The sequence below is a fragment of the Trachypithecus francoisi genome, unplaced genomic scaffold (genome assembly GCF_009764315.1).
Source record: "Trachypithecus francoisi isolate TF-2019V2 unplaced genomic scaffold, Tfra_2.0 Lachesis_group0, whole genome shotgun sequence".
NCBI classification, from domain to species: domain Eukaryota; kingdom Metazoa; phylum Chordata; class Mammalia; order Primates; family Cercopithecidae; genus Trachypithecus; species Trachypithecus francoisi.
The window spans coordinates 116,559,581-116,581,773 of record NW_022681453.1 but is presented as its reverse complement, the minus strand read 5'-3'; the positions used below and the strand labels follow the sequence as shown (position 1 = coordinate 116,581,773).

General features: G+C 40.1%; 1 long non-coding RNA gene and 1 pseudogene across 1 annotated transcript; both read left to right on the top strand.

Annotated features, from left to right (window-relative positions):
* The first annotated feature begins 68 nt into the window (after positions 1-68).
* Positions 69-9,361, top strand: LOC117083709. Its single transcript, XR_004437180.1, has 2 exons — positions 69-203; positions 5,989-9,361. It is a non-coding gene; the product is annotated as an uncharacterized LOC117083709 (long non-coding RNA).
* A 6,449-nt stretch (positions 9,362-15,810) lies between these two features.
* Positions 15,811-19,066, top strand: LOC117083707 (annotated as a pseudogene).
* Positions 19,067-22,193: the final 3,127 nt, after the last annotated feature.

Genomic DNA, 22,193 nt, shown 5'->3' with positions numbered 1-22,193 from the left:
GAGCCAATTATCTTTTCCCCTGCACTGTGCGCGGTAATACAGCTCGTTTAAAACAAGCTGGAGTCTCCATTCCGTTTTCCGCGTTGCTTCTCACAACTCACCGTTAGAATCCAGAAGTAAGAGAACCCAGGGAAGCGTAAGGAAGATGAATAGGACAAAGATTCTAAAAAGGTGGGAAGGAAGAAGGCTGCAGTCTATTTCAGGTCTGGTGAATTTCAATCACTGTAGCCTTTATTATTTTGGAGCCACCTATATCAAAAGACAAGGAGCTTAAATTGCTGATAAGTGCTTAGATAGAAATTCCCATGACTGACTTTATGGAAACTTTAAAGCGTTTTTAATTGTAGAAAATTGGGAAAATTCAGAAAAGAAAGATGTTCTTTCTTTCTTGTCTTCTTTTTTTTTTTTTTGAGACTGAGTCTCCCTCTGTATTGCCCAAGCTGGAGTGCAGTGGCTCAATCTCGGCTCACTGCATCACCGAACTCCTCAACTGATCTCCCTCTTCAGCCTCCTGAGTAGCTGGGACTACAGGCATGCACCACCACACCTGGCTAATTTTACTTTTTTTTTTGTGGAGATGGAGTTTTCTTATGTTTACGAGGCCGGTCTTGAACTCCTGGGCTCAAACAATCCACCTGTCTCTGTCTCCTAAGTAACTGGAACTACAGGCGTGAGCCATTGTGACCGTTCAGTTTATTTTCTTATAGTATTTATTCCGACTTTGTGTGTGTGTGCATGTGTGTTTGTATTTTTTCCTGTTTCCCAAATTGAGATCATATGCAATATGGCAGCTGCTTTTTTCATTTAATGTTAGGTTGTAAACGTTTATTATACCATTGAACATTTTTTCCAGGTTTCCCATATTATATATCTAACCTAAGAGCAATTAAATGTGTAAGTAAGGCAAATTGCAGCATCTTGATGCCTAATTTTTTAATAAAGTAAGATTGCTGAAATTTTTTTCTTTTGGACTATGCAGTTCTGGTCTCAAGAGAGTCATTTAATTCCTTTCTTCTCTATAATCTATAATTTGGGTGTGTGTATAGTCAGAGATGGGGTGAGAAAGAAGTAATTATTCTTGCCAATTAACCCAAAACATGATATAGAAAACGAAATGTCTTTATTTCCTTCAATCCCTCTACCCACCTAGAATGATCAATCTGTTTTGTGCTGTTTTATGTGGAGAACACTGGACCATTTTATATAGACCTGGTCTATAAATGAAAATATTATTGCATTCAGTAGGTATTGAGTGCCTACTAGATAGATGTCAAATGTTAGGTTAGGACTATGGTGGGAAATAAAAATCCTTTATGGACAATGACTCACCCTCAAGTTACTGCCTTACTATTTTCTTCAGCAGAGCTTTAATTTAGTGTCCTCTTGTTCTCACCATCATTCACTCCTTAAGACTACAACAATTTACCTCCACCATCCAGTAAGAATTATTTTACCTTCTCTCAGCTAGCATCTTACTCAGTATTTGACAATGTTGACTGTTCTTCTTTACTTCTTTTCCTTCTTTGGCATGTATATCAACTTCTTTCCGATTTCTCGTTGGCTTCTCTCCTTTTACCCAATTCTCAAATGTTCCTGGCCATCGTTTTTATGTGTTCACCTTCCTCTTGTCTCTTCTATTTGTGCATTCTGTTTACAGATTAATTCCAGAATATTGCATTCATGTTTAATTCCAGATTTCTTTTGAATATTTCCACTGGATGTCCAACTAAAAATCACCATTTCCCCAGCAAAACCTGCCTCTTTTATTATAAAACCCAAATAACCGCATCGTTGTTCACTCAAATACTAATGCTAGAAGCCTTGGATGTATCCCAACCATGCCTTTCTGCCAGTCAGTAACCAATCCTGTTGATTCTACAGCTGAGATGTTTGGAATTTTTCCCTCCCTCATCATTCCCAACGCCATTGCCTTGTTCAAATCTTCATCATTACCTATGTGAACTAGTATTGCAATGGCCTCCTAATTGTTCTCCTCAATTCTATGCTCTTTATACTCCAGACCTTCTATTCCTTTGTTAAAAATCCTTCCATGACTCCTCATTGTGTATAGCAGCATGAATGATGGCTAATGTTCACACATATAACCTCAGATTTCTGGGTCAAATTTTCGGTCTCCTTTCCATTTAATATTTATATAAAAATAGCTCAAATCATCTTCCCAGCACACCATCTGTATCACTGATGGTGGTAGTAAGGAGTTTCTCCTAGCCACTTCTAGTTCCAACTTGGTTTTGAATTTGCAATTTTACTCTTATTATTTGACTGTTATTTCTCTCCCAAACGAGGATTTTTTTGTTGTTGTTGTTGCTGAAGACAGTTTCTTGCTCTGTCACCTAGGTAGGAATGCAGTGGTGCAATTTTGGCTCACTGCAACCTCCGCCTCCCGGTTCAAGGGATTCTCCCACCTCAGCCTCCTGAATAGCTGGGACCACAGGTCATGCCAACACGCCCACCTAAATTTTTAAATTTTTTGTAAAGACGGGTTTCTCCATGTTGCCCAGGCTGGTTTCTAACTCCTGGGCTCAAGCAGTCTGCCTGCCTCAGCCTCTCAAAGTGCTGTGACTACAGGCATGAGCCACCACACTTGGCCCCTGTTTTCTTTTGCCAAAGCAAAACTATTAGTTACAAGAGACTTTACTGGAGGTTTTTGAGGAAATGAGTTATATTTATTCATTTATTAAACAAATGTTTATTGAGGGCTTATTATGTGCCAGTCCACGTTCTAGACACTGAGGATATACTAGTGTTCAGGAGGCAAACATCCTGCCCTTGTGGAGCTTATATTTTGGGAAGAAGAGAACAGACTGTAAAACACAAGAAAGCAGATTATGTGGTACAATTGTCCATCAGTATCGGCTGGGGATTACTTGCAGGACCCCTGTCAAAAACCTGAAACAGTGAATGACAGTGAGTAAATCAGGATTAGTTCTAGATTTTTGATGCTTAAATCTGCAGATGCTTAAGTTCCTCATATAAAATGATACAGTATTTGCATATAACCTATGCACATTCTCCTGTATACTTTAGATCATCTCTAGATTACTTATAGTACCTAATACAATGTAAATGCTATGTAAATAGTTTTTATACTATATAACTTTAAAATTTGTATTTTTATTGTGGTATTGTTATTTTCTGTTAATTTTTTTCCCCAAGTATTTTCAATCGGTTGAATCAGCAGATGTGGACCCTCGGATAGGGAGGGCCCCGTATATGTTAAAAGCCTTAGGAGAGAAACAAAGCAGGGTAAAGGGACTGCTTGCAGTGGGAAGGAGGGGGTAATTGTAAGTTAAATGGTCAGGGCAGTCCTCTTTGAGGACATTCACTTTGACCAAAAAAGGCATGAAGAAGAAGAGGGAGCAAGTCCAGTGGGTATCCTAGGAAACCGTACTTAAAGTGGAGTGAAGAGCATTTACAAAAGTCCAGAGGTGGGAGAGTGCAGGTGTGTTTGAGGAATAAATGGTATGGAGGTCAGTAGCTGAAGCAGATTCAATAGAGGAAGGGGAGTAGGGGATAAGATCAGAGGGAAATGGAGCTAGATTGTATAGGGTTTTGTAGGCCATAAAATGAAGGCTTCAGAGGGTGTGTCACGATGGATTAGGGTTAGAAAAATGGCTTAAAATGACTTCTATTTAGAAAGGATCCTGATTGCTGTGTTGTGAATAGACTGTGAGAGGAGATACAGGGATAGAAGTGGGGATTTAGTAGGTTATTGTGGCAAACAGGTGAGAGATGATGGTGGCTTAGACTTGGGTGTTTGCTATAGAGGCAGTGGGATGTCTTAGATTCTGGTTATATTTTGAAGGTAGAGTCAATGAGATTCTGAATATGAGGGAAAGAGAGGAATCAAGGATAACTCCAAGATTTTTGGTTTTACCAACCAGAAGAAGGGAATTGTAACTTACTAAAATGAGAAACATAAGAGTGAAAGAAGTTTGGCATGAGAATATAGAAATTTGGTTTTTAGTGTGTTAATGTGAACAAGCCTAATGGACATCCAAGAGGAAATGTGGGTTGCACAGCCAACTATATGAGAAGTAAAGTTCAGGGAGAAGTCTTGGCTGGAGGTATAAATTTGGGAGTTGAATGGAATCAGAATATATCACCTCCCAAATATGCCACTTTGGCATAAGGATAATTTTCATCTGAAGGCAATTGAGAAAATCAGACACAGCAAGAGCTCTCTGTCCTTATCTGCCTAAAAGAGCATAAATTCTCACAAAGGTGTCCCCATTCTTCTCCCATACCAAGACAAGGAAAATACCCCTTATCACCAGAAATGGAGACAGCACCAAGATGAGTCTGCACAAAGAAACCTTACTATCATCCTTATCTACCATTAGTTTCCCCTGTATTTTTACCTTCTCACAGTTTACCACCTCTATAAGCCCAAACCCCCTTTTCTTTCTTTAGTTACTTCTCCTCAATTTATCACCCTTCGTTAAGATGGCATATAAGCCCCGAAGTCTAACCACTTCTTTGATTTTTCACTTATTTTCCATGAAGCCTTCATGAATGGTAACAATATTAACATCAAGTAAAATTGGTATGCTTTTCTTCTGTTAATCTGTCTTTTGTCAGTTTAATTCATAGGCCTCAGGTATAGAACCTAACAAGATAGGGAAATGTTTTTCTTCCCCTACAGTTATCAGTGCATAGATGGTATTTAAGTCCAAGAACTTGAGGGATCACTTGCCTCCCCCCACCCTCCAGAACATCTCACAGGCTTCTGCTTTTCATCCCACCTCTCTAATCCTTTCTTCTCAATCTTTCTTTCTGGGTTCTCCTCTTCCACTCTTCCTTCCAATGTTAGAATGCTGATAGCTTTCCTATCTATTTATATGCTTTAATCCATAACATAGAGCCCACAACTTAAATAAGGAATATTAGGTATTGCTATCTAGGAGTTCCTTGGCCATCCCTGTAGGCCCTCCTCATGTCCTTTCCTACTGCTTCTGACTGCCTGCCTACTTTTCTTCACTCACTCTAGAATACTGCCCACCCTTCTGAATCTCTTCTCCTTGCCCCTGGGCTGTCACTTCTCCCTAGGGTTGCCTCTGAAATTCAGAATTTTCCTTGCTTTATACAGTAGACAAATTGGGCTCTTTATTCTCTATTGGATTCCTTTGGACATGTTTTTGTAAATTAAGAGATTCAATACCATGTTGTACTAAACAAAGCATTCTCCAATCTAGATCTCTTTCTGGAGGACTGATGAATAGGTAGGAACTTGAAAAATTCAGTTTCCTGGGAACTTCCATCTCAGTAAGTGGAAGGGGATAATATAGAAATGTATTCCTATTGATCAGACTTATGTAAGCTGGGAGCTGATAGGTTTCGTTTTTTGTTCTAAGTAATACTTTCTCTGGGTCCATTTTATATGTTAAACATATATATGTGACAAAATCGGAAAATTCTGGGGAACTAGAGCAAATAACAGACAGACATTTTTTGGATGTCGTTTGTATAAAAGCATATTAGAATATGTAGTTAATGTTAGTGATTTAATGTTATCACAAAGAAAAAATAAATTTAAAATAGATCTAATATAAAATGCAATGTCTAATATTATTTAAGAGGTAAATTAATATTTTAAAATAAGTTGATATTTCCACTCAAGAAATGGCGTAAATTTAGCCAGGCATGGTGGCATGTGCCTGTAGTCCCAGCTACAGGGAGGCTGAGGTGGGAATATTGCTTGATCCCAGGAGTTTGAGGCTGCAGTGAGCTGTGTTTGTGTCACTGCACTCCAGCCTGGGGGACAAAGCAAAACTTTGTCTCTTAAGAAAAGAAAAAATATAAATGGCATAAATAAGACAATAAGTATATACCATTGAAAAATAAACACAAGCACTGTTTTGAAAAAGTGTAACAAATTTTAACTTGCTAATATTAGACTAAGAATATATAAAAACAGTCACTTCATCTTCTTAATTAAAATGGTAATTATTTTGTCATTTTGAACAGAAAAGGTAGTGTGAAGGACCATGTGCCACGTTGGGCCTGCCTGAATAACTGCCAGACCCTACAGGACTAACCAGCTCGGGGAATCTCTACCTTTGGAGAGCCAGGAGGCCACCATGACAACTTTGAGTTCAGTAGATTCCTAGGGGAGCTGTGATCCAATTGCCAGGAAGCCAGGATCAGAAAGTTCTTGCCAGCACTGCTACCATTGCCTCCTACTCTCACAAAGATCAAGACTGCACGCTAGAGTGATGCTGTGGAAAAACCATCTCTATGACCTTGCTGGGCAGCAGCAGCGGGAAGATGGCCTCCTCTTCACATCTGTCCTCCTGATATTCTACCAGTGCATCTAATTAGAACTGGAACTCTAGTTGAGGGAGTCTGGGAAATGAAGACTAGCTTTCCATCTTTTGCTGTGTGCCAGTTGACCATATCTAATATCACTGTCTTCTTTCTTAGGGTAACCACTTCACTCCTACCTTTTCGCCTTCCTAAAGAACCACTGTGAGACCACTCTTCTCCTGTCACTCCCCTACCTCACCATGTATGCTTCCACACCCACGTTGTTTTCTTTTTTCTTTTTTTTCTTTTTTTTTGCTTCTCCTTCCCACCTGGCCTATCCTTCAAGGGTCAGGTTAACATGTTACCCCCACAATGGAAGCTTCTCTGACTTATTTCTTCAGCAAACTCAATTGACCCTTTTTCTGGGCTCCTACAACATTTTGTAAAAATCACTGCTATAGTACATATAATTGACATCATAAGTTGTTGTTTTTCTTTCTGCCAGACTGTGAGCCTTTCAAAGGCAGGTACTATGTTTTAGTTTTCTGTTCTCAATGTCTAGTCCAGGGTCTGGCTCAGAATGAATAAATGTTGATGGAGTGAATAATAAATGATGAAAATGGCATAATCTTAATCCTCTGGAGCTTTAGTAAGTGAGGGAAACGTATTTATAAGGCAGACAAAATTCTACTGGGAAGTCTTCATCATATCCCAAAGGCTCTATTTTCTATATAGTCCTCTGTGGAATTTAGAGACAACCAATTTGACAAGAGGCTCCCCTAGATTTGGTTGAGGAAGCCCTTCCCTGTGAAAGAAGAGAGATTCTGTGAATTAGTCATTTGCCTAGTTTCTTGTAAGTGTGGACTTACCTGAGAACAGAGACATGTAAGCATCCACCTCTCAACCTATCTCCAATCTAGCAATTTGAGAGGAAGTATAGGGTTTGGCAAAGCTAAATCTCCAAAACGAAAACCTCTTGGGCAAGTAAAGGCAGCTAAACCTCATAAGTTGTTAGTATATGCAGACTTTGTTTCTGTGCAAGCCCATCTATTAAGATGGACAGGCATGATGGCTCATGCCTGTAATCCCAGCTTCTTGGGAGGTTGAAGTGGGAGAATCTTGGTTGAGCCTAGGAGTTCAAGCTATGATCGTGCCAGTGCACTCCAGCCTGGATGACAGCAAGATCCTGTCTCGAAAACAAAAACAGAAGATGGAAAGGGGAGTGGGATGGCAAAGGTCAAGAAGGAAGATTCAGCACAGAATCCAGGGAACAGAAGTTATGAGGGCCAAGGAAACCAGGACTTCCAGACCTGGACCTCACTTGCCGATTGGGAGAAAAGTCCTCAAACCTATTCCTTCTTACACTGGCCTCAGATGATTTTCTGACAACTCTTATGCTCATGTGCTGTTGTTCAGCTGGTGTTTGATAATGTGAATGTCTCTGAAACGAAAAGAACAATAGGCCAGTAAACCTTATAGCCTGGATATTTTATCTTTTAGGTAAATATTTAAATAATTTGGCAGAGGCTGTTGTAAGTAGTAATTATGGGTCTATCCCTAAATTAAGGCTACTAGTTATTCAGTTATTTTTCCTTGAGTATTTATATAAGAAACTACTAAACTATAACATTTTCTAATATTCCGTGACATATAAGATGTTCCACTTCCTGTGGCTCCAGTTATTCTATTTTGTTTGTTTGTTTGTTTTTATTGTACATATTGCCTCTAGGTTATACAAGTTTTTTCCTTCCCCTGGTAAATGAAATCACTATATTTAAAGTGATATATTGGTATATTTTAGGGCAAACAGCAAAATAATAATAATAATAATAATAGGTTCCTTACCTAAGCTATACCTCCTAAGGAAAGGGATTTGGGGGTCTTGATTTTTCATCTGCCAAGTAGAAAACCTTCTATCCATTTTCACCCAGGAATTGACAATCTGAAGGTCACTGTATTTGGTGCTCAAATGTCATAATGAAACAGTCCCCAGCCGAGATCTCTTCAGATTATTGCAAGGGCAAACCAGGATTACTGAAATATTTTCACATACAATTGTTATATTGACCTTCAACTTCTGATAATAAAATAAATGCTGAAATTTTAGAGTGTGCTTTTAAGAAATGCCTGACTAAGCCTACATTTGACTAATCAAAGGATAAGTTTACTTGTCCAGTTTTAAATTCAAGAATGAATATAATTTTTGTAATTAATATGTATTTTCACACTCTCTACAAACCAATATTGTAATAAGTGAATTTTGCTGTCATAGTTTTTATATTTATTTTTATTTTTCCCAACTTGTCCTTTTGAAATGCTTTCAGACTTATTGAGAAAGTTGCAAAAACTAATATGAAGGATTTTCACATACTCTTTACCTAGCTTCTACAAATGTTATATAACTATAGTACCATTTTTGAAACAGGAAATTAACTTAGTATTAGTAAGTGATCTATAGACCTTATTCAGATTTTGTTAGTTGTCCCATTAGTGGACTTTTTCTGTTCAAGATCCAGTCCAAGCTCACCAGTTGCATTTCGTTTTCATGGTTCCTTGGTCTCCTTTAATCAGAGACAGTTCCTTAGTTTTTCTCTTTCATAACTTTGACTCTTTGAAGAGTACTGGCCAGTTATTTTGCAGAATGTTCTTCGATTTATGTTTGATATTTCCCGATGATTTAATTCAGGTTATACATTTTGTCAAGAATATCATAGAAGCGACATTGTACCCTTCTCGGTGTGTCTTGTCAGGAGGAATGTGGTTGATGTGTCTCATCATTGGTAATGAGGCACTTTGATCACTGAGTTAAGATGGCATCTGGCAGGTTTCACTGCTGTAAAGTTACTGTCTTTCCTTTGAAATTAATATGCATCTTATGAGGGGATACTTTGAAACTATGTAAATATTCTGTTTTTCATTATACTTTTGTCTATTAATTTTAACATCAATTAATTATCTCTGCCTGACATTATTACTGTGGTGTTTACCAAATTGTGATTTTCTATTTCTGTCATTCCTTCTACATTTATTGAGATACTACTGTATGGAAGAGTTTATTTACTCATTTACTTATTAAATTATCAATTTGGCCTGATCCTCTAGAGACTATCAGAAGTGGTTTGTGAGTGAGAGTCAACATGGTGACCTTTGTGTACTGCGCTTTCCAGCTCACCCCATGAAACCTGCTCCCTTTTGTGATAACTGTGCAGCTAGATGATTTTGGGGGTGAGGGATGGGATGGGGGTGCAGTGTCTGGAAGAGAGCTTGTGTAGTTTTGTGGAGAGAACCTAAGGAACATCCATCTACCATGGTTCTGTTGGCATCCAATGATTTATACCAGGGGTGAACAGCTTTCCAAGAAAAAGACTTTGAATTCTGTGAAAGCATATAAAACATGGTTTGATGGACTAGTGTGGTCCTCATGGGGGCAAGAGTTTTGGAAAGAACAGTGTGGGACATAAGAGGAAGGAGCACTCTGTAAGAGAAGGAGGAGCCCAGCCTGGCAAGTTAGACCCAGAAATAGAGCAAGGGCGTCAGCAAGGAGATTTTAAAATCTAAAATCTCACCAAGGAGATTTTAGATTGTTGCTATAGAATTTACCTCAACACAGACTTCTAGCAGTAAGTATTACCCTTGGCAAAAGTCATTTAGCGTATTAATTAAAGGAACTGTGAGAGTAAATGGTCTGATACATTAGATCCACACAACCTTACTGTGGGACCCCGTACTGCTGTACCTGAGTGTAATCTAGATGGAGTATTGTCCTTTTCATTTTGTAAGGTCAACTGTTTGGATCTGTAGCCTCAAGGACATTTCAGTTCCAGCTTTACCAGTACAGCTGCAGGACTGTAGCTCATTGACACTAGATGTAGCTCTAGGCATTGTTGAGTTTCCACTCCACCAGTAGACGGGATAGCCATGGGCTCAGGAGTTGTTTCAGTTCTGAGTGATACTTCTATGGAACCACCTGCCGCAGAGGCTGTGGAGTCCTAGTTCAGCTCACCAGAATGAGAAATAATGACAATGACTGGCTCAGAGGCACATGTAATATCCCTGAAGTTTTTAGCAAATTGATCTCTCAGAAAAAAAGGCCCTTGCCGGATGACAGCCCTTTGGCCTTGGACTTCCCAGCCTCCAGAACTGTGAACCAATAAATTTCTGTTCATTATAATTAAAAAAAAAAATGGATCTCTTACATACAGTTAAGCAAGTAGGAAGGAAGGTACTATTGAGGCTTAGATATTAATATTATGTTAAACAATTTTAAATTGGGAGACCATTAGGCTGGAGTGGCTTCAAGCAGGTTAAGTTCCTATATAAGTAAACTGAAGCCCAATATGAGTGTGAGGCACTCATATTGCTGGAAGAGTGTAAATGGATGCAATCTCCAGAAAATGCAATTTTGCAACATCTGTGAAAATTTTAATTACATAAGCCCATTGGCCCAGAATTCTACTTGCACGAATGTGTCCTACAGATATGCCTGTACCCATAATGAAATTGTATATGCCTTACATGATAAAAAGATTGTAAAGAGACTGAAAAAGTCTGTCAGCTGGCTAAATGAGACTGGTTAAATAAATCATGATAGGTACATATAATGGAATGTCATACAACATTTTAAAACAGTGAGGAAGCTCTATAAGTACTGTTGTGAAATAATCTCTAGATATTTTAGGTGAAAAATTTCCAATGTAGTAGGTTAACATTTGCAATAAAAAAAGAGGTTAAAAAGAATATATGTACATTTTTGCTTGTTACAGAAAGGGATTTAGTGGCAGGAGGACAAAGTCGGAACAGAGGTTTTTCACTGTGTACCTTCTTGAGCCACGCATGTAACCATATGCCCTAATTTTTTTAACTACAAAATTTAAATTACAAAATAAACACACAAAAAACCCGATGCAACAGCAGCAGCCACAGTGGCTGAAGATGAGAGGACTCCTGTGCCAGCCAAGGTGGAAGCAGAAATTACTCCCCAGTCCCCACTGACTGCAGGAACAGGAGGGCCACACACCCATTTGGTGGCCACAACACTGAAAGCTGAGACAGCAGGACTGGTCTGGACCTGAGGAGTCAAAGACAACACTTGCAGCCAGGCCTGGCACTTGCGCAGGGGCAAAATGTCCCAAGCTAGAGGAAATGGATAAGAATTGCATACACATCACCTGTATTGGGAATGAACAAATGTGTTCTGAATATTTGGAAAAAGCAGACTTTCTAGGGGTAGGGAGTTCTAAAGCTTTGGTGCACTTGAATGGATAAACTTCCCAGAGCAGAGTTTTCCAAGCATGGCTCCCTGTGGTTCACCTCTACCAAGCTTAACCTACCTTCTGCTTAGGCAGAGTGAAGAGGCACCTCAGCATAACTCAGATCACAATGGAAACATCTCATTTCTTAAAAGCTGTCAAGGAATTGGTGTGAGGTTTAAAAACGTCTCTGAGCTTGATAGAAAGAAGGTAGGCAGTGATATAGTTCATGCTCCCTTTCCTCCGGACACTTATCATTTTCCTTTCTCAACCTGGTTTGATATTACGATTTCTTTTGCTTCATTTATTAAGTTCTCTTACAGTACTTGTTCACAATTGAGTGAAGAGCTGTTCTCTGCTCATAACCTTGGAAATGGGGGAGTGTTTCGGAAATGACACAACAGAGCATTAAGCCGTGAAACAAGAAAGGGCACTTCAGATAGAATTACAACAATCATTTGAGAATCTCACTGAAAGCTAAAAAAAAGCCACACACATAGAGGAGTGGTTTTAAATTTTTTTTTTTTTTTGTACTTTGTTGAGTTTCCTGCTTTCAGTTTTCCTAACTTAGCCACAGAAAGTGTAGGCATGAAAAACATATTGGCTGGATTTCCTATAAGACTTTCGCTTTTTAGAAAACAAGGAAACAAACTCAGATTTTGTCATTCTAGCACCTAAGGCATAGTTCTTGCCTCTTTTCATTACTACACACACTCACATACACCACATACACACACATACACATACACGCACACACATATGTTTGTGTTTGGATAGATAGAGATATATGTCATAGACTATTAACTGCTAGGGATCTTATAGATCATAAGTTGATGTCTTCTTTCAGAGATTAGAAAATGAAGGATTAAACAAGTAAAATGAGTAGAATGACCCAGTTGGAATTTAAATCTAGATTTTCTAGCTCCTAGTGAAGGGCTCCTTCACTTGCGAAGCCCTGCCAACGGGCTTGTAAAGTCCCTCTCCTTTTAAGGAGTGTTCCCTTGAACTTAGTACAGTATTATGGTTTCTTGATGGTTCAGACAAGTCCTTGACATGGTGTTCCTTTGGCAGGCACATGGGAACAGAATGGTGTAGCAGTTGCTGTATTATCTCTAGTAGCATGTGACAAAAGAGCTGTTTTGGACATTCAAGCATTCATCTTTTTCCTGAATATCATTTACTCATGCATGTAGAACCTGTGTTAGGTTCTGAGGTGCAAAGATACTTAAAAGAATATTTACAATAAGATCCCAGAGGGGAAGAGAGAGGAATGAGCGAGCATTGGATATACACCAAAATATTAACCACAGTGGAATTAAAGGCTACACTTTCCCATCTCTCTCTCTCTTTTTTTTTTTTTTTTGTTAATCTTAAATGTCTACATTCTGTATAATGAACATTCATTGCTTTTAGAATTTAAAAAACTTGGCCGGGCATGATGGCTCACACCTGTAATCCCAGCACTTTGGGAGGACGAGGCGGGCGAATCACCAGGTCAGGAGATCGAGACCATCCTGGCTAACACAGTGAAACTCCATCTCTACAAAAAATTAGCCAGGCGTGGTGGTGGGCACCTGTAGTCCCAGCTACTCAGGAGGCTGAGGCAGGAGAATGGCATGAACCCGGGAGGTGGAGCTTGCAGTGAGCCGAGATCGCGCCACTGCACTCCAACCTGGGTGACAGAGCGAGATTCTGTTTCAAAAAAAAAAAAAAAATTAGAAAACTTATTTTTAATTTTAAAAATTGACTAAGACACGCTATGATTTAAATATATTTGTCCCTTCAAAATTCAAATGTTGAAACTTAACCCCCAAGTGGATGGTATTCAAAGGTGGGACCTTTGGAAGATGATTAGATCCTTGGGAGGCCTGAAATCATATGTCTGTATTTTTTGGTTACCTCATTCAATAAATTCCACTTATGATTTAGGCCAGTTTGAATTGGGTTTTGTAATAGTGTGTATGTGTATAAGTCAGGATCCTAGCAGTACACAAATGGCACACTTAATGACGTAACTGAGGAGATAGTGAAGGACCACACACAGATACAGGGATTAAGAGAAACCCATGAGAACTATAAATATGAGGGAGCCTTCTCATCCCTAGGCCTGAAAGGACAAAGGGAAAAACTGGTTTCCCAGAATGTAAAACTTGGGAAGAGATGTGGCTGTAGCTTCAGGAGAGGGCTACCTGACAGGAGCTGTGGCCTCCATGAGCAAAGCAGCCTGGGAAAGCAGGAAGGGGACCAAGAAATCAACACTCCCTCCCCTGTTTCCTCCCACTCCTCAAACTCCTCTTGGTGGTTCCATTGGCTGACCTTGAGTGGAAGTTAGAGAGAAGGGAGGCCATTTGAACAGTCTATTGAAGTTAGCCTCTTGGACACTGAGCATGATGGAGAGGGTGAAGAGAGGATCTGGAGGGGCCATTGAGAACATTCATCATCCTGTGATTCTAATACAGTCACGCATTGCTTAACAACAGGGATGTGTTCTGAGAAATGCCTTCTTGGGAGACACGTCATTGTGTGCACACCATAGTATACTTACACAGACCTAGAAGGTGTGGCCTATTATACACCTAGGCTACGTGCTACAGCCTGTTGCTCCCAGGTCACAAACCTGTATAATATGTTACTAAACTGAATACTGTAGACAGTTGTAACACAGCAGTATTTGTGTATCTAAACACATCTAAACATAGAAAAGGGACAGTAAAAGTACAGTATTATAGTTTTATGGGACTAACGTCGCATATGCAGTCTGTCATTGACTAAAATATCATTAAGTGGTGCGTGACCGTTTTTTTTTACAAAGTACCCTGGTATACTAAAAAACAGTTGATAAAGAAATGACTATAATGATCATTACAACAGAGTGATTACCTTAAATTATTAAGTCACTCAATCCCACTTATTGAGCATTCATTGTTTTGAGCACTTTGAAATAGTGCAAGGAATTTAGAAGTTATATTTGCTCATCTCAGGCGGATAACAACCAAAAAGGGTACATAAATCCTGGAATAAAGACTTTTTTCCCCATATACTCCCAGGACTAAAAATGTTGCCTTTTAGTCCTGTTTAGAATTGTCTTTTGGATTTGCTGATAAACCCTCTTATGTCTGTATGACTTATACAATCAGATATTGGCTGATGCATTCAGATCCCTGTGCTGTGAATCTTTATTTATTTGCTTTCTCAATTAAATGAATGGTTTTGGTGACAAACCACTGGTGTTAACACAAACAGCTAAGCTGATCATTTAGGAAAAGCTCAACATTAAAGGATTCTAAGTCTGTTGTTAGGCTATGGCAGTAACTCCAATCTCATTAACAGTTAACCACTCAATCTCAATCATCACCTAATTCATAAGAAAAAAACTACCATAAATAAAAAGTTCTTGACTGGGGGCAGTTGCTCATGCCTATAATCCCAGAAATTTGAGAGACCAAGGCAAGAGGATTGCTTGAGCCCAGGGGTTCAAGACCAGCCTGGGTAACATGGAGAGACTCCTTCTCTTGGCCGGGCGCCGTGGCTTAAGCCTGTAATCCCAGCACTTTGGGAGGCCAAGACGGGCGGATCACGAGGTCAGGAGATCGAGACCATCCTGGCTAACATGGTGAAACCCCGTCTCTACTAAAAAAAAAAAATACAAAAAATTAGCCGGGCGAGATGGCGGGCGCCTGTAGTCCTAGCTACTCGGGAGGCTGAGGCGAGAGAATGGCGTAAACCCGGGAGGCGGAGCTTGCAGTGAGCTGAGATCCGGCCACTGCACTCCAGCCTGGGCGACAGAGCCAGACTCCGTCTCAAAAAAAAAAAAAAAAAAAAAAAAAAAAAGAGACTCCTTCTCCACAAAAAATGCAAAAATTACCTGGGCCATGGTGGTGCATGCCTGTGGTCCCAGCTACTTTTGAGGCTGAGGTGGGAGGTGGGAGGATTGCTTGAGCCTAGGAGGTGGAGGTTGCAGTGAGCGCCATTGCACTCCAGCCTGGGTGGCAGAGTGAGACCCTGTCTAAAAAAACAAAAACAAAAACAAAAACCACACACATGTTCTTTCTGCTGTTTGGAAGGAAGCTATTTCTATTTATTCGGTGTTTGGGGACCTAAATATGTGTCTGAAAAGAAAATGTTGCTGTACTACAGAACGTGATTGAAGTCCTGAAAATATCAGGAAACTGCTCTCATTTGTTATTTGCCAAATTGTGCTAGTGCTTTCTGTAAACACTTGTAATCTCTGTTTTTGCAGGTGAAAGAAGACTGAAGCTGAGTTCTATTATCAAAGCAAAGTGCTGTACTGTATTTGAAATAACTCTAGCAAATACTGTGCTTCCTGCATAGAACCTGTTGGATTACTCACACAAATGTCAAAGAACAGGTTGACATTTTAGCAAGTGATCAACCTGGCCCATATAGTTTTTACACTTTGCAGGGTTCAGAGAGCAGTCGAATGTTGTTTTTAGCCTATGATCCAAAGCAGCTAATGACAGAATCTACCTTAGAACATAAACAGGCTTCTGATTTATAACACAAGGCTAAACATTGCCTTGTAGATATTGTGTGATGTGTCCAGTTACATTAAAGAAATAGCTTTGCAACAGTGTGGAGTCAAGACTTAGGCTTAAAACAGAGAATATGAGGATTGAGATAAGTCCAGAGAAGCACCAGGATGGAGTGCAGATGCAAGAGAAAAGCTATGTCAATGCCATATTATAAATATAGCTCATAGACAGCATATCCTAGTGTGTGTCTGAAGAGGCCTGTGCCCTTGAGGAAAGGGGAGATTATGACCTTGTCCCCCAGTGTCATTTGCATAAATTCCTAGAGACCTTGGGGCAGTGAGTAGGAGATTGGTTGAGATGATCATTATAGGAAAATTGAATAACTTAACGTATGGATATCTTACTGTTACAGGAAATGCTTAGGAAGTGAGGTACTCTGAATTTAGAATGTGATGGCCTAAGGGATTCGGAGTCAAGAAGCAGGACATGGGATGAAGATACATCCGCTGTCAAGCTGGTCATTACGACAGGGAGAAATATCCTTCCACAGATTGAGATTGGTGAGACTTCCAAGAGTTGAATGATGGTCCCATTGGACGAAATTCTTTGGGGTGAGTTTGCTTGTGTGGGAAAGACAGAACTCAGAGCCCTAATTTAGGCAAACTGCAAGATGGGTTCAGCAGGAGAAAGTGGCTGGAAATGGAGAGGGACCAGGAGCCAAGTGGGTGACTATCTGCCAGGCGCTCTCCTGAGGGTACGCATCTTCCCTTGTGGTGTGACTAGAAAGAGGGATTCCAAAGCATGGTCCCTTCTCCTCCACCTGGCACACATCAATGCTTCCCTCTTTTCCTGTGAGCCAAGATAGAAGGTCTGGTCCAGAATGGACGACATGGGTGGAGGGGTGAGTCAGTATTGCTTTTCATTTTGGTGACTGGACTCAGTTTAAAAGATGGATGTCTTAGGGCAGTAGATAGCATGGTTTTCCTAGCTTTGTTGTCACAGGTGATAGAAGCTGGACCATAAGTTAGGGTCACAGCTCCCTTGATTCTCCTTCTTTGTTCTCCTTCCTCTTTCACAACTCTCTGTCCTAGGTACTTTTAGTCAGGCTACAGATGGAATTTTGGGCATTTGCTCTAGAGAGAATTTTCCTGGGTAGCTTTTGTGTTAAACAGACTTCATTACGCATTTTTCTTTGCTTGGGGCCTCTCTCTCCTGACACAGATGCACGGGTCCCTTGTAGCCCACAGCCCCTAGTGTCACACATTAGTGGCACAGGCTAGGTTTTGACATTGGTTTCATGTACCCAGTGAAGATCACTTTCTCTAAAACAGTTTAATGGCAGGACGTATATGGTTATGAGCACGGAGGCCTCCAGTGCTGGAGCATCCGTTGCTGATCCCCAGAAGGGAGACATACTCTCTTTTTGTGTTTCCAAAGGCATACTCTTAGGAGGCAGATGGAAAGATATGCAGTTAAGAAGTAGGGTTTTTAGGTTCTGTTAACACCTGGTTTATTACCTTTTCTGGAACTTTCTCACCCTTTCTGCAGTGAAATAGGCTATTTCTCTATGTAGGAGTACACCTGTGGGGGAAAAAATGTGTGGAAACCTAACTGTTCCCAAAAAAGGAGCATGAAAAGAAGGACATCTAAGATTGCTGAATACTTTTTAGAGGACAAAGAACTTAGAATGTTGAGAAGGGACTTACAGAGAACGGGCTGATAAAAGACTTGAGCGTCATCTAGTATTTACCCTTTTTTCCTCAAACTTGAGTTAGCTGAATACACACACACACACACACACACACACACACACGAGTATTGCTGCTTATGATAAATGCTCTAATCAACAAAATTTACTGGATCATAAGCTCTGCAAAGGTAGGGCCTGTGGTGTTCTCCTTTTATGCTTAGCCTGTAGCACCAGGCCTGGCACATAGATTCTTAGTAAATATCTACTGAGTGAATGAATTGTTGAACAGCTCGTACTGAAGAACTGATTCTGATAATCTGTGGAATACTTCAAAAGAGAATGAATACAACACATATACTAAAAGAGGAGGCAGTCTGCAGCCACTGCCACCTCCGCCACCACCAGCTACGCTGGTGAGCATCCCCAGGCAGCTCGTTGGAAGTAGTTTTCAACCATATCCAGCCCTTGCCAAATACATCCTATTTGTCACACATCCAATGTGAGGTCCCTTCAGCTATAAGGTGGGCACCATGGTGGAGAAGTTTGACTGTCTCTACTGCAGGGACCCCTTGCAGAGGAAAAAGTATGTGCACAAGGGTGACTACCACTGCTGCCTGAAATGCTTTGACAAGTTCTGTGCCAACATCTGCATGGAATGCTGCAAGCCCGTCCGTGTGGACTCCAAGGAGGTGCACTATAAAAACTGCTTCTGGCATGACCCCTGCTTCCACTGTGCCAAGTGCCTTCACTCCTTGGCCAATGAGACCTTTGTGGCCAAGGACAACCAAGATCCTGTGCAACAAGTTCGCCACTCAGGAGGACTCTCCCAAGTGTAAGGGATGCTTCAAGCCCTTTGTGGCAGGAGATTAAAAATGGAGTACAAGGGGACCATCTCGCACAAAGACTGTAGCAACTGCAAGCAAGTCATGGGGACTGGAAGCTTCTTCTCTAAAGGGAAGGACTTCTACTGTGTGACTTGCCATGAGACCAAGTTTGCTAAGTATTGCGTGAAGTGCAACAAGGCCATCATCGCATCTGGGGGAGTCACTTACCAGGATGAGCCCTGGCATGCTGAGTGCTTTGTGTGTGTTACCTGCTCTAAGAAGCTGACTGGGCAGCGTTTCACTGCTGTGGAGGACCAGTAACACTGCGTGGATTGCTACAAGAACTTTGTGGCCAAGAAGTGTGCTGGATTCAAGCACTCCATCACTGGGTTTGGTAAATGCTCCAGTGTGGTGGCCTATGAAGGACCATCCTGGCACTACTGCTGCTTCCACTGCAAAAAATGCTCCGTGAATCTGGCCAACAAGCACTTTGTTTTCCAGAAGGAGCAAGTATATTGCCCTGACTGTGCCAAAGAGTTGTAAACTGACAGGGGCTCCTGCCCTGTAAAATGGAATTTGAATTTTGTTCTTTGTGTCCTTACTCTCTGCCCTATACCATCAGTGGGGAAGAGTGGGCTTTCCCCTCCTTAAAGGTCTCCTCCTGTCTTTTCTCTCATTTGACGGTATTACTCAAATAAGGGCACACAGTGATCATATTAGGATTTAGCAAAAAGCAACCCTGCAGCAAAGTGAATTTCTGTCCAGCTGCAACTAAAAACCTAAAACGTAGGCAGATTGACTCTTCTGCATGTTTCTCATAGAGCAGAAAAGTGCTAGTCATTTAGCCACTTAGTGATGTAAGCAAGAAGCAGATGAAATAAAGACCCCACTGAGATGCCTCTTGCGACTCAGCTGGGACCTACCGTGTAGTCATGCGACATGCAAGAGTTGCAGTGGCTGCTTCATCTCGCCGCTCACCCTCTTCCGTGAGCAGGAAAAGAACTTACTGACGTGCATGGTTTAACTTCCTCAAAACTCTAACCTTCCTTCTGTTCTTTTGTGCTTTCAAATGACTAATATGCACTTCCAGAAAATTAACATTTGAACTTAGCTGTAATTCTAAACTGACCTTTCCCCGTACAAATGTTTTATTTCCCCATGAGGCATGTTTTCTGAGCATTCCTACCATAAAGCATGGAACATGCAGGTGATTTGGGAAGTGTAGGTAGATCTGAGAAAACGAACCTGTTTCAGAGGAACACTGTCACAGCAAATACTTCTGGAAACTTAACAAAACTAACCCTGCCATCCTTTTTATTGTTTTTAATTAGGAATATTTTTGTTTTAATTGATAGCAAAATAGTTTATAGGTTTGGAAACTTCCATGAAAATATTCTGTTTATTTTATTTTATTTTTATTATTATTTTTTTGAGATGGAACCTCACTCTGTCGCCCAGGCTGCAGTACAGTGGCATATTCTCAGCTCACTGCAACCTTCACCTCCCAGGTTCAAGCAATTCTCCTGTCTCAGCCTCCTGAGTAGCTGGGACTACAGGCCTGTGCCACCACACCTGGCTAATTTTTGAATTTTTAGTAGAGATGGGGTTTCAACATATTGGTCAGGCTGGTCTTGAACTCCTAACCTCAAGTGATCCACCCACCTAGGCCTCCCAAAATGTTGGGATTACAGGTATGAGCCACCGTGACTGGCCTGCATGAAAATATTTTAGCCCTTTCAGATGTTCCTGTAGTGTTGAAATTCATCCTACAGAAGTACTGCGAAACTCTACAGGGGGAGTTGAGCAGGTGCCAGGGCTCTCATCAACATGGATATGACATTACAGAGCAGTGGCGAGTTGAATCCCTTGTAACGCAGTTGTCTGCTCTTTGTTCATGTGTTGATGAGGACCACAAAGTCCCTTCTACTGTGATTCCTAGGAATTTTCCTCAAGAGGAAATGCGGATTTCCACCTACCACTTACCTGAAATACAGGATCACCTACTTACTGTACTCCACATTATATAAATGTAGTATAATGAGACAATATCAAAAGTAAGCAGGTAATGACAATGTGTACTAACATTCTTGTAGGAGTGGTTAGAGAAGCTGATGCTTCATTTCTACATTTTGTCAATAGCTATTATCATCTAATGTTTCAGTGTATCCTTACGGAAATAAAGCAGCACATGAATTTAAAAAAAGAGGAGGATTAGTCCAGGAACTACAGAATGATTAACTTACTTTTATACTGTAAAAAAGTTAGTATCCCCATGATGTTTCCCCAAAATAGTTTGAAAATAATTAGAAGACTTATGAATTATAGTGTGCGTCTCTCCCCTCTTACCACGGACTGACAGCTAACATATCGACATACCTCATTTTACTGTGCTTTGCAGATATGGCATGTCTTACAAATGGAGGGTTTGTGGGAACCCTGAGTTGAGTAAATCTGTTGGCACCATTTTCCCAACATCATATGCTCACTTTGTTAGCATGTTTTTAGCAATATTTTTAAATTAAGGTATGTACACTTTAAAAGAGATAATGCTATTGCACACTTAAACTACGGTATAGTATAAACATAACTGTTATATGTACTGGGAAACCAGAAAATTCCATGATTGCAGTGGTCTGAAACTGAACCTCAAATATCTCTGAGGTATGCCTGTATATTAAAAAGGTGGGAAGAATTTTTTTTTTACAGTAACCAGGTGTTTGATGCTTTTGTTTTGTTTGATGAGAATAACTTCTAGCGCTATGAAACAAATAGCTATTTAATTCAACAATCAGTTTAGTAAACTTTGTAACCCTAGCTAGCAAAATAAAGTCACCTATTAGGAAATGAGCCAAAGAGGAAGGTGAACTATTTTTAAAATGTAGTTTAAAATGTATATATAGTTTAAAAATCTAAAAGCATTCATATTTTTTCAAAATGGCATTCAATGATGGTCAGGTAAACTATTTCCTTTATTAGGGAGATGAGTTTCTCACACCTGCACAATGACATCCTGTGGCTATTATCAGACATATCGGAGACCTTGGACCTTGTGTTGACTTATGTGGAGGATTCCCTTTCCAGAGGATAAGCTGGATACGTACAGTAAATTGACTGCAACTCTCTATAAAACAGATCTTTCACATATCTGTAGTAAAATAACAGTGTACATATTTACCATAATGAGAAACTGCATTTGCTTGAAGTATAATACATTTTTAGTATTAGTGGGCAGAGTAAAATATTCCATATATTTTAAATAACTAATGGAAATAATTTAATGGAATTAAAAATTTTTCATGTATTTAAAAATATACTGTTGTTTTGTTTTGTTTTGTTTTTGAGACAGAGTCTTGCTGTGTTGCCCAGTCTGGAGTGCAGTGGCATGATCTTGGCTCACTGCAACCTCTGCCTCCCAGGTTCAAGTTATTCTCCTGCCTCAGCCTCCCGAGTAGCTGGGATTACAGGCATGAGCCACCATGCCTAGCCCTATACTGTTTTTTAAACATTGGTATCCATACTTACTCTATAACTCTTATAGCTATATGTTGGCTGTTTAGTAAACAGATTTTTAAACACTTTTATTATGGAAAACCTCAAATATATACAAAAGTAGAGTGAACAGAATAGTGAAACTCATGTAGTCAAAATCCAGCTTCAATAAGTATCAACT